A 16,356-nucleotide genomic window follows, 5' to 3' on the forward strand; every position below is an offset into this window, starting at 1 on the left:
TCTGCAAGCAATAAGTTTTTATATATACAAACATGTACTGTTTTGTTCTTAATTTAAATACAAACAACTGCCTTTTATTTATAAATGTGTGTGTATATGTACATAAGTCCGTGTGTACATATACACATACATGTATATGTGATAAATAGCCTGGGTGAAAAAAGTTGGTGTGTGTATACATATATATATATATATGTTGGTACTGTCATATATATACATACCTTTGCTTTCTTCCACCTAATAACATATCTTGAAGATTTTTCCTCATCAGGATATACAATACTTCATTCCTTTTATATAGCTACACATTATATTCTACATACTATAACTTATTTAACCACTGCCTAAATGTCAATGGACATTTGGGGTATTTTCAGCTTTTGTAATTGTAACCTTTGCTATAAATAATAAGTTGGAGGAGTCCAAGATGGTAGTGGAGTAGACCACCTTAGTCTTGTCTGGTCCCAGGAATTCAGCTAGATAGCTATCAAATCATTCTGAACACCTGCAAACTCAACCAGAGATCTAAGAAAAGAATAGCTGAAACTCTATAAATAGAAAAGTGACCACTTTCTACAAGGTAGGAGGTGTGGCGAAGTTAATCCGAGGGGATATATGGGAAGATAAACCGTGGGGGGAGGGAGCCTCCATCAGCTGGCTACAGGAAAGTGATAATAGCAGCAGAGCACAAAATCAGACCTTTTAGAAGGCTGCTCTGGTGAGGGACTTCCCTGCCTGAAAGGTGCCCAGGTGGCGAAGTGGGGTAGAATTCTAGGTGGGACAGTGTGGTCTCAAGATCCCTGGGGTTCAGGAAGGCCTGGGGTACCTGAGTGAGGCAGAGCTCCCAGGCATTGGAGTTGCAATCAGTGAGCCCAGGAGTGGACGTTCAGCTCAGTGTTGCCATAAACCATGAACCGTGGCATGACTGGGTGACCACTCTCTGACCAGGGGCCCAGCAAATGGCAGAACCGTGGTGAGACCCCTCCCCCAACCCTGGAAGGAGTGGCACGGGTGCATGCTGCAGGAGTCTGCAGGGTGTGGAGACTAGAAATGGGGTTGCATGGATGAGAAAGAAATGCTCGGTCACAGACTGGGTGAGCATGGAGCATGGACCAGAGAGACAAGAGTGACTGACAGCTTTTCCCTAAGGATGCACTAAGGAGTGGGGGGGGGGGTGCGTGAGCTTTCCGCTCCGGGGCTGGAGATTAGGAGGCTGACATTTTCATTCTCATCCTCGAAAGCAGCTCAGAAAGCTTCAGGGAACAAAAGCCACATAGAGCAATCTGGAGCAGATTACTTAGCCTGGCCCCCTGGTAAGGGTAGTGCAATCCTGCCTGGGGAAAAGACACCTGAGATTCAGCACAACAGTCCCCTCCTCCAGATGATCAGCAACAACATCCAGCTAAGACCAAGTTTACTGATCATAGAGAACTGCAAAACTTCAGTGCTAGGGGAAAATACAGTTCATGTTTTTTTTCACACGATTCTTTAGTCTTTCAGTTTTAATTTTTTTTCTCTTCCCTTTCTCAATTTCTTATTTTATCAACTCTTTTTTGAAAGTCTTTTAATTTTCATTTTTACAGTAACATTCTATCCTTTCATTGTATTTAATTTTATTTTTGTGTATACATACGTTTCTCTTTCTTTACAATTTTGGGATGCAGTTTCCTCCAGTAAAAAGAACAAAATACACCCAGGATATAGTGTGCTGCTCTGTTCTCCTCACCTGTCTAATATTCTCTCATTTTTTTCCTTTTTTTTTTTTTTTACTAAAGTCGTTTTTAAATTTTCATCTTTACAGTTGCATTCTATCCTGTCAATGTATTTAATTTTATTTTTGTGTATATATATTTTTCTTTCTTTACACTTGGGATGCAGTTTCTTCTAACAAACAGACCAAAATATACCTGGGATATAGTATATTGCTCTGTTCTGTTCACCTTTTATATTCCTTCTTTACATTTTTTTGTCTTTTAATTTTCATTTTTACAGTTACAGTCTATCCTTTCATTGTATTTAATTTTATTTTTGTATATATATGTTTTTCTTTCACTGCAATTTTGGGATCTAGTTTTCTAACAGACTAAAATACACACATGATCCAGTCTATTGCTCTGTTCCGTTCACCTGTCTGCCTGTCTGATTATATATATATTTTTTAATTTCTTTTTTCTGGTTTCATGTCTCTTCTGATTTGTTTAGTATATATTTCTCTGGGGTCGTTATTGCCATTTTAGTATTTGGTCCTTTTGTTCACTTATCCTTCTCTGGACAGAATGATAAGAGGGAAAAACTCACCTCAAGAAAGATAATGAGAGGCAGTACTGACTGCCATGGACCTAATCAGTATAGACATATGTAAGATGTCAGAACTAGAGTTCAGAATAACGATTTTAAAGATATTAGCTAGGCTTGAAAAAAGCATATAAGACACTAGAGAATCCCTTCCTGGAGAAATAAAAGAACTAAAACCTAATCAAGTTGAAATAAAAAAGGCTACTAATGAGACACAATCAAAAAAGGAGACTAACAGCTAGGATAAATGAGGCAGACAAGAGATTTAGTGATATAGAAAACAAAATGATGAGGAATAAAGAAGCTGAGAAAAAGAGAGATAAACAACTACAGGATCATGAGGGGAAATTCAAGAAATAAGTGATACCACAAAGCAAAACAATATTAGAATAATTGGGATCCCAGAAGAAGAGGAGAGGGAGAGAGAGAGAGGTATAAGGTATATTGAGCAAATTGTAGTGAAGAATATCCCTAATGTGGGGAAGGGTACACGCATTCAAGTTCAAGAGGCACAGAGAATGAGTCTCAAAATCAATAAAGTTAGGTCAACACCTCGACATATAATAGTGAAACCTGCAAATCTCAGAGACAAATAGAAAATCATGAAAGCAGCTCGGGACAAGAGGTCTTTAACCTACAAGGGCAGAAACATTAGACTGGCGGAAGACATAGCCACAGAGACCTGGCAGGCCAGAAGAGACAGGCATGATATATCCAGGGTGTTAAATGAGAAGAATATGCAGCCAAAAATACTTTATCCAGCAAGGATGTCATTCAAAATAGAAGGAGAGATAAAAAGCTTCCAGGACAAACAGAAACTAAAAGAATTTGTAATCACTAAACCATCCCTACAAGAAATTTTAAAGGGGTCCTCTAAGGGAAAAGAGAGCCCAAAAGTAACACACACCAGAAAGGAACAGAGACAATATACAGAAACAGTGACTTTAAAGGTAATACAATACCACTAAATTCATATCTTTCAATAGTTACTCTGAATGTAAATGGGCTAAATGCCCCAATCAAAAGACACAGGGTATCAGACTGGATAAAAAAGCAAGATCTATCGGAATGCTATCTGCAAGAGACTCATTTTAGACCCCAAAACACCTCCAGATTTAAAGTGAGGGGGTGGAAAACCATTTATCATGCTAATGGACATCAAAAGAAAGCTGGGGTGGTGGCAATCCTTAGACAAATTCTATTTTAAACCAAACACTATAATAAGAGATGAGGAAGGACACTGTATCATACTTAAAGGATCTATCCAACAAGATCTAACAATTGTAAATATTTGTGCCCCTAACATGGGAGCAGCCAACTATAAAAGCTAATTAACAACAAAATTTAAGAAACACATCGAGGGGCACCTGGGTGGCTCAGTCGTTAAGCGCCTGCCTTCAGCTCAGGTCATGATCTCAGGGTCCCGGGATCGAGCCCCACATCGGGCTCCCTGCTCAGCGGGGAGTCTGCTTCTCCCTCTCCCTCTGCCTGCCGCTCTGCCTACCTGTGCTCTCTCTCTCTTTCTCTCTCTGTCAAGTAACTAAATAAAATCTTAAAAAAAAAAAAACACATCGATAATAATACAATAATAGTAGGAGACTTAAACCCCTCACTCACTGCAAGCATAGACAGATTACCTAAGTAGAAGATCAACATGGAAATAAGGGCTTTGAATGACACACTGGATCAGATGGACTTCACAGATATATTCAGAGCATTTCATCCTAAAGCAATAAGAATACACATTCTTCTCAAGTGCACATGGAACATTCTCCAGAAGAGATCACATATTGGGTCGCAAATCAGGTCTCAACTGGTACCAAAAGACTGGGATCATTCCCAGCATATTTTCAGACCACGATGCTTTGAAACTGTAACTCAATCACAACAGGAAATTTGGAAAGAACTCAAATACATGGAGGCTAAAGAATATTCTACTAAAGAATGAATGGATCAACCAGGAAACTAAAGAAAAAAATTCATGGAAACAAATGAAAATGAAAACACAACTGTTCAAAACCTGTGGGATACAGCAAAGGCGGTCCTAAGAGGGAAGTTTATAGCAATATGAGCCTTTCTCAAGAAACAAGAAAGATCTCAAATACACAACCTAACCCTATACCAAAAGGAGCTGGAGAAAGAACAGCATATAAACCCTAAACCCAGCAGGAAAAGAGAATAATAAAGATCAGAGCCAAAATCAATGAAACAGAAACAAAACGAACAGCAGAACAGATCAACGAAATTAGGAGCTGGTTCTTTGAAAGAATTAACAAGATTGATAAACCCCTGGTCAGACTTTTAAAAAAGAAAAGAGAAAGGACCCAAATAAATAAAATCATGAATGAAATAGAAGAGATCACAACCAACACTGAAGAAATACAAACAATTATAAGAACGTATTATGAGCAAGTATGTGCCAACAAATTAGGCAATCTGGAAAAATGGATGCATTCCTAGAGACTTGTAACTACCAAAACTGAGCCAGGAAGAAACAGAAAACCTGAACAGACCCATAACCAGCATGGAAATTAAAGCAGTAATCAAAAATCTCCCAAGAAACAGGAGTCCAGGGCCAGATGGCTTCCCAGGGGAATTTTACCAAACATTTAAAGAAGAATTAATACCTATCCTTCTGAAGCTGTTTCAAAAAATAGAAATGGAAGGAAAACTTTCAAACTCTTTCCATGAGGCCAGCATTACCTTGATCCCAAAACCAGACGAGGACACCAATATCCCTGATGAACATGGATGCAAAAATTCTCACCAAAATACTAGCCAATAAGATCCAACAGTATATTAAAAGGATTATTCACCACCACCAAGTGGGATTTATTCCTGGGCTACAAGGGTGGTTCAATACCTGCAAATCAATCAATGTGATACATTACATTAATAAAAGAAAGGACAAGAACCATATGATTCTCTCAGTAGATGCAGAGAAAGCCTCTGACAAAGTACAGCATCCTTCCTTGATTAAAACTCTTCACAGTGCAGGGACAGAGGGAACATACCTCAATATCTTTATAAAAGCCATATATGAAAAGCCCACAGTGAATATCATTCTCAATGGGGAAAAACTGAGAGCTTTTCCCCTAAGGTCAGGAACATGGCAGGGATGTCCATTATCACCACTGTTGTTCAACATCGTATCCAAAGTCTACAAAGAACTTATCAAACTCAACACCCAAAGAAGAAATAATCCAGTCAAGAAATGGGCAGAAGACACGAACAGACATTTCTCCAAAGAAGACATACAAATGGCTAACAGACACATGAAAAAATGCTCAACGTCACTTGGCATCAGGGAAATACACAATGAGATACCACCTCATACTGGTCAGAATGGCTAAAATTAACAAGTCAGGAAACGACAGATGTTGGCGAGGATGCAGAGAAAGGGGAACCCTGTTACACTGTTGGTGGGAATGCAAACTGATGCAGCCACTCTGGAAAACAGTATGGAGGTTCCTCAAAAAGTTGAAAATAGAGCTACCCTACAACGCAGCAATTGCACTACTAGGTATCTACCCAAAGGATTCAAATGTAGTGATCCGAAGGGGCACCTGCATTCCAAAGTTTATAACAGCAATGTCCAAAATAGCCAAACTATGGAAAGAGCCCAGATGTCCATTGACAGATGAATGGATAAATAAGATGTGGTGTATATATAATGGAATAACACTCAGCCATCAAAACAAACAAACAAACAAAAAAACAAGAAATCTTGCCATTTGCAATGATGTGGATGGAGCTAGAGGGTATTATGCTAAGAGAAATAAGTCAATCAGAGAAAGACAATTATATGATCTCACTCATATCTGGAATTTAAGAAACAAAACAGAGGCTCATAGAGGAAGAGAGGGAAAAATAAAACAAGATGAAACCAGAGAGGGAGACAAACCATAAGAGACTAATCTCAGGAAACAAACTGAGGGTTGCTGAATGGGAGGGGGGTGGGGGGATTGAGTAATAAGGTGATGGACATTAAGGAGGGCATGTGATATAATGAGCACTGGGTATTATATAAGACTGATGAATCACTGAACTCTACATCTAAAACTAATAATACATTATATGTTAATTAATTGAATTTAAATAAAAAAAGAGAATAAGTTGGTATATATGTAATTTTGTAGCCAGCAAGAATATCTGCAGGATAATGTACTAGAAGTGAACTCCTGGATCCAGACCAATGTGCATTTGTATTTTTGATTGGTGTTACTAAATAACTCTCCCTAGGAGTTGCATCACCTTAAAATCCCGCTAACAGGGATGCCTGGGTGGCTCGGTCGGCTAAGTGTCTGCATTCAGCTCAGATCATGATCTCAGGGTCCTGAGATTGAGCCCCATGCTGAGCTGTGTGCTCAGCGGGAGTCTGCTTCTCCCTCTCCCTCTGTGCTCTCTCTCTTGCTCCTTCTGGCTGTCTCACTCTCCCTCAAGCAAATAAATAAAAACCTAAAAAAAAAAAAAAATCCCGCTAACAATGTATAAATTCCCAGTTTTTCCATATCCACAAAAAGTGTATTGTCAACCTTTCTGTTTTTTTCAGAAACGTCAGTGTACTTTTAATGTGAAACTAACTTTCACTTATTATTGACTTGAAAGAGGGTCTTCTTAGAGGGAAATTAGTTACATGACTGTGATAGGAGATGCAAATCCTTTTCCCAGATTGCATTTCTTTTGACTTTCTTTATGGTAGTAATGCTACATCAACATTTTTCATTTGTAGGTAGTCACATTAATTCTTTTACAACTTTTGAGTTTCAAAAGACTTCTTCAATCCAAGATTATAAAAATATTCTCCTATAGTTTCTCTACTACTCTATTTTCATTTAAATTTCTCATCTAGGGCGCCTGGGTGGCTCAGTTGGTTAAGCGACTGCCTTCGGCTCAGGTCATGATCCAGGAGTCCCTGGATCGAGTCCCGCATGAGGTTCCCTGCTCGGCAGAAAGTCTGCTTCTCCCTCTGACCCTCCCCCCTCTCATGTGCTCTCTCTCTCTCTCTCTCATTCTCTCTGTCTCAAATAAATGAATAAATAAATAAATAAAAAGAAAACCCTTTAAAAAAATAAATTTCTCATCTATTTGGAATTTACCCTGTTAAAATGTGAGAAATAGGTCCAAAGTTTCCTTTTTACCTAGCTGGTTACTATAGTGATTAGATGAAATTTGTAGGTTCTTATTCAGACACTCATTTATTTAATTTTTCCACATAAACCATAGATTTAATATGTCTGTTTTAAAAAAAACTTGCTGTAAGATTATATAAAGTCTGAGGATCTAATGTATAATGTGGTGACTATAGTTGCTAACACTATATTGTGTAATTGAAAGTTGCTGAGAGTAAGACTTAAAAAATCTCACCGAGGGGCGCCTGGGTGGCTCAGTTGTTAAGCGTCTGCCTTTGGCTCAGGTCATGATCCTGGGGTCCCGGGATCAAGCCCCATATCGGGCTCCCTGCTCGGCGGGAAGCCTGCTTCTCCCTCTCCCACACCCCCTGCTTGTGTTCCTGCTTTCACTCTCTCTCTCTCTCTGTCAAATAAATAAATAAAATCTTAAAAAAAAAAAAAAAAACAAAACTCACCAAAAGAAAGAAAATGATAACATGTAAGGTGAGAAAGGTATTAATTACCTTGATGGGGGGAAATCTCTCCATAATGTATACCTATAACAAACCATCAGTTTGTATACTTTCAGCATCTTATAGTTCTGTCAACTACACTTCAATAAAGCTGGAAGAAAAAAAAAATCTATGAAGATTCAGGAACCCATCACATATGTAACCCAATGTCTGACAAATGCCAGGGAATCTCCTCAAAAATAAGTTATTATTGCATCTTGCATATCCTCCATAAAGAAAGAAGGCAACAATGCCTCATTCCAGTAATGGGTACCTAAGACATATTCCTGGTTCTCACCACTTATGGGGGTTGGATAGACAACAAGAGTTGTCCTGGAAGTCACCGCTAGTAAGAAATGGCTAGCAATAATTTTACTATAAACAGAAATGACTGTAGAGCACTTAATCCAAATGCATGCCTAACCTACTTTCCCTTATCAAGATCCCCAAAAACCTGTGCTTACTCTAACACCAACCAACACAAGAGGAAGTTAGAGTCTATACTTAAAAACAAACAAACAAACAACCTGCTGATATTTCTACTTGGATCCCATCAAATGTATAGTTTAACTTAAGGAAACTGACATTTTCATGAAAAAACAAATTAGTTCTCTATCTACACCATACCCACAAATGAACTTTGGATGGATGAAAGGTACAATGTAAAAAATATAACTATAAAAATTCACATGGAAAAATGAAGGTACAAGAATAGGCAGGAACAAGAATAGCCACAACAACTCTGAAAAAGAATCTTAGTCATTTTGTCAAGTTTCACTAAAAAGTCTTTTGAAATTTTTGACATGAATCACACTGAATTTATAGATTAATTAAGAATTAAATTGCAGGGACATCAAGAATCCTTTTTTTACTTCATCCAAGAATATTTTAAGCCTTTGCAGGGGAATTCTTCCAGCTGCTGTTGTGCCACAACAGATGGGTGCACACCGCACTTGGTCTGGTGAGTGGTGGGGGGTTGGGGGAGGAGAGACTGCAGTTCTGGGCCCCAGTGGACATCTATACAAAGTCACTCCCTGAAGACAAGGAGAGGTAGCCAATTTGCCTAATACATAGAAACACACACAAAAAATCAGGCAAAATGAGGAGACAGAAGAACATAATTCCAAATGAAAAAACAAGACAAAAACTCAGAAAAAGACCTTAATGAAACAGAGATAAATAATCTACCTGATAAAGGGTTCAAAGTAATGGTCATAAAGAGGATCAGCAAACTTGGGAGAAGAATGGATGAACACAGGGTGAACTTTAACAAAGAGAAAACATAAGAATATACCAACCAGAGCTGGTATATATAAAAACAACTAGAAAACAATGAACAAAATGGCAATACGTGCCCACCTACTAACAATTGCTTTAAATGTAAATGAAAAACAGAGGAGGGAATCAATAGCAGATTAGATGATAAGGAAAAATAGAAGACCAGTGGTGCAAATCACCCCAACAGAAAAAAAAAATTAAAATAAAATTAAAAAAAATGGGAATAGTTAAAGGGACCTCTGGGACAAAATCAAGTGTACTAATGTTTGCATTATAGGGGTCCCAGAAGGAGAAAAGAGAGAGAAAGGTGCAGAAAGCTTATTTGAAGAAATAATGTCTGAAAACTTTTCTAACCTGATGAAGGAAACAAATACCGAAGTCCATGAAGCACAGAGAGTCCAAAACAAGATGAACCCAAAGAGATCTACACCAAGACACATGATAATTAAAATGTCAAAAATTAGATAAGAAGATAATCTTAAAAGCAGCAAGAGAAAAACAACTAGTTACATACAAGGGAACCTCCAAAAGACTATCAGCTGATTTTTCAGCAGAAACTTTGCAGGCCAGAAGAAAGTGACATGATATATTCAAAGTGTTGGAAGGAAAAAACTTACAATGAAGAATACTCCACGCAGTAAGGTTATCATTTAGAATTGAAGGAGAGAGAGTTTTCCAGACAAGGAAAGCTAAAGGAATTCCCCACCACTTAATCAGCCTTATAAGAAATGTTGAAGATTCGGACTTCTTTAAGCAGAGAAGAAAAGGCCATAACTAGAAATAAGAAAATATATGAAAGAAAAAAATCTCACTAATAAAGGTAATTATAAAGATAGACTAACCAGTTATAAAGCTAGTATGAAGGTTAAGAAAAAGAAGTAAAATCAAGTACAACTACAATAATTAGCTGAAGAATATACAAAATAAAAAGATGTAAAATATGACATTAAAATATAAAACGTGGTAGGGGGCAGAGTAAAAATATGCTTTTAGAATGCATTTGAACCTAAGCGGCCATTGACTTAAAACAGACTGTTATAAATATATGTAGAGAAAGATGGTAACCACAAACCAAAACCCTATAATAGATACAAGGAAAATAAAGTGAAAGGAATACAAACATGATCCCAAACAAAGGCATCACACCATAAAGGAAAAAGAGCAAGAAAAGAAGAAAAAAATGGAGAGAAACTATAAAAATAATCAGAAAACAATGAACAAAATGGTATAAGTGAACACCTACTAACAACTGCTTTAAATGTAAATGGACCTAGTTCTCGAATCAAAAGACACAGGGTGGCTAATGGAAACAAAACAAAACAAAAAACCAAAAAAAAAAACAAGACCCATCTACACACTGCCTATATGAGACTCACTTCAAATCTAAAGATACACAAAACTGAAAGTGAAGGGATAGAAAAAGATATACCATACAAATGGAAACAAAAGCTGGAGTAGCAATACTTCTTTCAGACAAAATAGACTTTAAAACAAACTATATAACAAAGACAAAGAAGAGAATCACACAAGGATAAAAAGGTCAGTCCAACAAGGGGATATAACATTTGTAAATATTTATGCACCCTATATAGGAGGCACCTAAATATAAATATTAACAGACATAAAGGGGGAAATTGACAGCAACACAATAATAGTGGAAGACTTTAATACTATCAATGAACAGATCATCCATACAGTAAATCAGCAAGGAAATACTAGCCTTCCCTTAAACAATATACTAGACCAGATGGACTTTACAAAATCAGTTATAGGAAGAAAACTGGAAAAAAAACACAAACACGTGGAAACTAAACACATGCTATTAAGGAACCAAAGGGTCAACAAAGAAATCAAAGAGAAGATAAAAAAAAATGCCTTGAGACAAATGAAAATGGAAAAACAATGTTCCAAAACCTACAGGATACAGCAAAAGCAGTTCTAAGAGGGAAGTTTATATCAATAAGGGCTTACCTCAAGAAACAACAAAAACCTCAAATAAACAATCTAACTTTACACTTAAATGAACCAGAAAAATAAGGACAAAACAAAGGCCAAAGTTCAAGAAGGAAGTAAATAATAAAGATCAGAGTGAAAATAAATGAAAGAGAACCCCCCCCCAAAAAAAGGAAGAAGAAAAAAAAAAATCAATGAAATTAAGAGCTGGTTCTTTTAAAAAAGATAAACAAAATGGATAAACCTTTAGGTAGACTCATCCAGAAACAGAGAGAAGATCCAAATAAATCAAATAAAAAATGAAAGAGAAATTGCAACCAATACCACAGAAATACAAAGGATCACAAGAGACTAACTACTATGAACAATTATACACTAACAAATTGGACAACCTAGAAGAAATGGGTAAATTCCTAAAAACATACAATTTCCAAGATTAAATCATGATGAAATAGAAAATCTGAATAGACCAATTACTTACTAGTAAGGAAACTGAATTAGTAATAAAAGAAACTCTTAACAAAAGTCCAGGGCCAGATGGCTCCTTAGGTAAATTCTACCAAACATTTAAAAGAGTTAATACGTATCCTTCTCAAATTATTCCAGGAAATTAAAGAGGAAGGATGTTCCCAAACTCATTTTATGAGGGCAGTATTAACCTGACACCAAAACCAGACAAAGACACCACAGAAGAAGAAAATTACAGGTCAGTATCCCTGATGAACACAGATGCAAAAATCCTCAAAAAATATTAGCACACCAAATTCAACAAGACATTAAAAGGATCATACACCACAAGCAAGGATTTATTCCAGGGATACAAAGATGGTTCAACATCCACAAATCAATCAACACAATATACTACAATAAGAAAATGAAGAATAAAAATCATATGATCTTGATAGATACAGAAAAAGCATTCAACAAAGTTCAACATCCATTTATGATAAAAACTCCCAACAGAGTGAGTATAGAGGCAACGTACCTCAATATAATAAAGGCTATATATGACAAACTCACAGCTAATATACTCAATGGTGAAAAGCTAAAAGCATTTTCTCTAAGATCAAGACAAGGATGTTCACTCTCACCACTTTTATCCAATACAGTACTAGAAGTCCTAGCTACAGCAATTAGACTGAAAAAGAAATAAAAGGCATCCATACTGGAAAGGAAGAAATAAAACTGTCACTATTTGGGCGCCTGGGTGGCTCAGTTGGTTGGGCGACTGCCTTCGGCTCAGGTCATGATCCAGGAGTCCCTGGATCGAGTCCCGCATCGGGCTCCCTGCTCGGCGGAGAGTCTGCTTCTCCCTCTGACCCTCCCCCCTCTCATGTGCTCTCTCTCTCTCTCTCTCTCATTCTCTCTGTCTCAAATAAATAAATAAATAATCTTTAAAAAAAAAAAAAAACTGTCACTATTTGCAGATGATGTGATACTATATAGAGAAAACCCTAAAGACTCCACCAAACTATCAGAACTAATAAATGAATTCAGTAAACCTGCAGGATACAACATTAATATACATAAATTTGTTGCATTTCTGTACACTAATAAACTATCAGAAGGAGAAATTAAGAAAACTATCTACAACTGCATCATAAAGAATAAAATATCTAGGAATAAATTTAACCAAGGGGTTAAAGAGCTGTACTCTGAAAATTGTAACACATTGATGCAAGAAACTGAAAACAAATAAGTGGAAAGATATACAATGTTCACGAATTGGAAGAATTAATGTTGGTAAAATGTCCATACTACTTAAAGCAATCTACAAATTCAATGCAATTCCTATCAAAATATCTAGGGCATTTTTCACAGAACTAGAACAAATAATACCAAAATTTGTATGGAACCACAAAAGACCCTGAATACCCAAGCAATCTTGAGAAAGAAGAACAAAGCCTCAATTATCATAACCATATTTCAAACTATACCATAAACCTAAAGTAATCAAACAGTATTACACTGGCAAAGAAACAGACATAGGTCAATGGAACAGACTAGAGAGCCCAGAAATAAACCCATGCATACATGGTCAATCAACGTATGATGAAGAAAGCAAGGGCATATAACGGGAAAAAAAGAGTCTCTTAGTAAATGGTATTGGGAAAACTGATAAGCCACATACAAAAGATTGAAACTGGATTGCTTTCTTACACCATACACAAAAATAAACTCAAAACAGATTAAAGACCTAAATGTAAGACCTGAAACCGTAACTCCTAGAAGAAAACATAGGCAGTAAGTTGTTTGACATTGATCTTAACCCTTTTTGGATCCGTCCCCTCAGACAAGGACACAACAGCAAAAATAAAAAAAAATGGGACTATAGCAAACTAAAAAGTTTTTACACAGCAAAGAAAATCATCAACAAAACAAAAAGGCAACATACTGAATGGGAGAGATATTTGCAGATGACATATACAATTAGAGGTTAATATCTATATATAAAAAAAACTCACACAACTCAATATTAAGGAAACAATCTGATTAAAGGGCAGAGGACCTGAAATAACATTTTTCCAAAGACATACAGATGGCCAACAGGCACTTGAAAAAATGTTCAACATCACTAATCATCAGGGAAATGCAAATCAAAACCACCAAGAGGTATCACCTAACAGCTGTCAGAATGGCTACTATTGAAAAGACAAGAAATAACAAATGTTGGTGAGGATGTAGAGAAAAGGGAACTCTTGTGCACTGTTGGTAGGAATGTAAACTGATATAGCAACTATGGAAAATAGTTTGGAGCTTCCTTTAAAAAATTAAAAATAGAATGACCATATGATCCAACAATTCCACTTCTGGTTATTTATCCATAGAAAACAAAAGCACTAATTTGAAAATATACAAGCACTCCTATGCTCATCACAGCATCATTTACAACAGTCAAAATACCGAAGCAACCCAAGTGTCCATAGATAGCTGAAGGGATAAAGAAGATGTGGCGTGTATGCATGTGTGTAAATGTACGTAGATATGTGTATATACGCACACCAGAATATTAGTTCTAAAAAAGAATAAAATCTTGCTATTTATGACAACATGGATAGACCTAGAGCGCATTTTTTTTTAAGATTTTATTTATTTGAGGGCGCCTGGGTGGCTCAGTTGGTTAAGCGACTGCCTTCGGCTCAGGTCATGATCCTGGAGTCCCGGGATCGAGTCCCACATCGGGCTCCCTGCTCGGCGGGGAGTCTGCTTCTCCCTCTGACCCTCTTCCCTCTCATGCTCTCTATCTCTCATTCTCTCTCTCTAATAAATAAATAAAATCTTTAAAAAAAAAAAGATTTTATTTATTTGACAGAGAGAGAGAGAGAGAGAGAGAGCACACAAGTAGGCAGAGCAGCAGGTAGAGGCAGAAGCAGACTCCCCGCTGAGCAGGGAGCCCGATGCAGGACTTGATCCCAGGACCGTGGGATCATGACATGAGCCGAAGGCAGACGCTTCACCGACTGAGCCACCCAGGTGCCCCGACCTACAGCGTTATTATGGTAAGTGAAATAAATCAGAGAAAGACAAATACCTTATGATTTCACTTACATGTGGAATTTAAGAAGCAAGACAAATGAACAAACAAAAAGCAGAAACAGACTCAAATACACTGATGGTTGCCAGTGCAGAGGGAGGGTAGAGGGATGGAGGAAATAGGTAAGGGGGATTAAGAGGTATAATCTTCTAGTTATAAAATAAATAATACATGGGGATGTAATGTACAGCATAAGGAATATAGTCAACAACATTTTAAAAACTTTACATGGTGGGGCACCTGGGTGGCTCAGTCGTTAAGTGTCTGCCTTTGGCTCAGGTCATGATCCCAGGGTCCTGAGATCGAGCCCCGCATCGGGCTCCCTGCTCTGCGGGAGGCCTGCTTCTCCCTCTCCCACTCCCCCTGCTTGTGTTTCTGCTCTCACTATCTCTCTCTCTGTCAAATAAATAAATAAAATCTTTAAAAAAAAAACAAAACTTTTCAGGGTGACAGATGCTAACTAGACTTATTGTAGTGATCATTTTGTAATGTGTATAAGTACTGAATCACTATGTAGTACACCTGAAACTAATATAATATTGTATATCAATTAAACCCTAATGAAAAAAATGAGCTGTTCCATTTTATTCAAAATTCTAGTGGAAAATTATTTTGAAAGATCAACTTTTAAATAGCAAAAGTTCAGTTAGTAAACAGAACTAATTGAACAATTATTTTATAATAACAACAAACGTTTCTATATTACTACTTATGTGCAAGACACTGTTCTACACACTTCACAAACATTAAATTCTCAATAATTCAAAAGATCCCTTTAAGTACTAAAGCATCCCATGGCCTTTAGGATAAATACCAGTTGCTAGTATACGGACAAGTAAGATTAAGAAGGATTTTAAAGTGCCAGAGTTTAGGACATAACAGATATGAGTATAAATATTAAACAGCCAATTTTAAGGTCAGATTTACTATTCTCTTTTCTCCAAATTCACAAAAGCATACTGAGGCTAGTAAGTTATGAAATTCTGCCCAAATATAATAGTTCTGGTGTACTACCTAAAATCTTGCACTTTCTTTTAAAGTTTGTTAATTTGTCCATAAATATTATTCTAGAGCCATTCCTAAATAAATCACATTAAAAAACAACATCAACAAAAAGCCAAATAAATCTTTTGCGTACACCATATAGTTTTATAAATGGAAAGGTTAAACATAATAAAAGATTTTACAGTAGGTTTTAACAGCACTCCAATAAAAACAGCTGATTTATAAATTTATTTTATATTAAAACGTTTAGACTTAGATATACTTTCACATTACAGAAGAGACTTCTCTAATATTATTTTTATTAATGTACCAAGTTTATAAAGTTGATGTGAATTCAGAAGTATAACAATTTGAGCCATCTGAGAGATTTTGGTAATAGGTTAATTATATGAAGACTTACCTCAATTTTTAGTGTGAGGTATTGCTTAAATCACAAATGGATATGCAAGTCTTCATTTAATAATTAAAAGCTCCACTGAGTTATTTTCAAAGTTTATCAGTATGTGAAAGGTGTATGGAAACCTGATGTACTAGTTTAGCAACTTTTCTGTCTGAAATTATTTTCAAAATAAAAGTTAAAAAAAAAAAGGTAACGATTCTGTTTACTCTGAATGTAGTCAAACCACTGAAAATCTAGAGTGTGCAATAGCACTTACCTTAATACTCA

At 36.6% G+C, this 16,356-nt stretch overlaps 1 protein-coding gene across 8 annotated transcripts in view; it reads right to left on the minus strand.

Annotated features, from left to right (window-relative positions):
• Positions 1 to 16,356, minus strand: part of PIBF1 (progesterone immunomodulatory binding factor 1) — a 243,466-nt gene that overhangs the window by 158,112 nt on the left and 68,998 nt on the right. The gene's annotated exons all lie outside the window — the stretch shown is intronic.

Source organism: Callorhinus ursinus, unplaced genomic scaffold, assembly GCF_003265705.2.
Source record: "Callorhinus ursinus isolate GAN/ISIS: 27379988/994484 unplaced genomic scaffold, GSC_fseal_2.0 scaffold7, whole genome shotgun sequence".
NCBI lineage: Eukaryota > Metazoa > Chordata > Mammalia > Carnivora > Otariidae > Callorhinus > Callorhinus ursinus.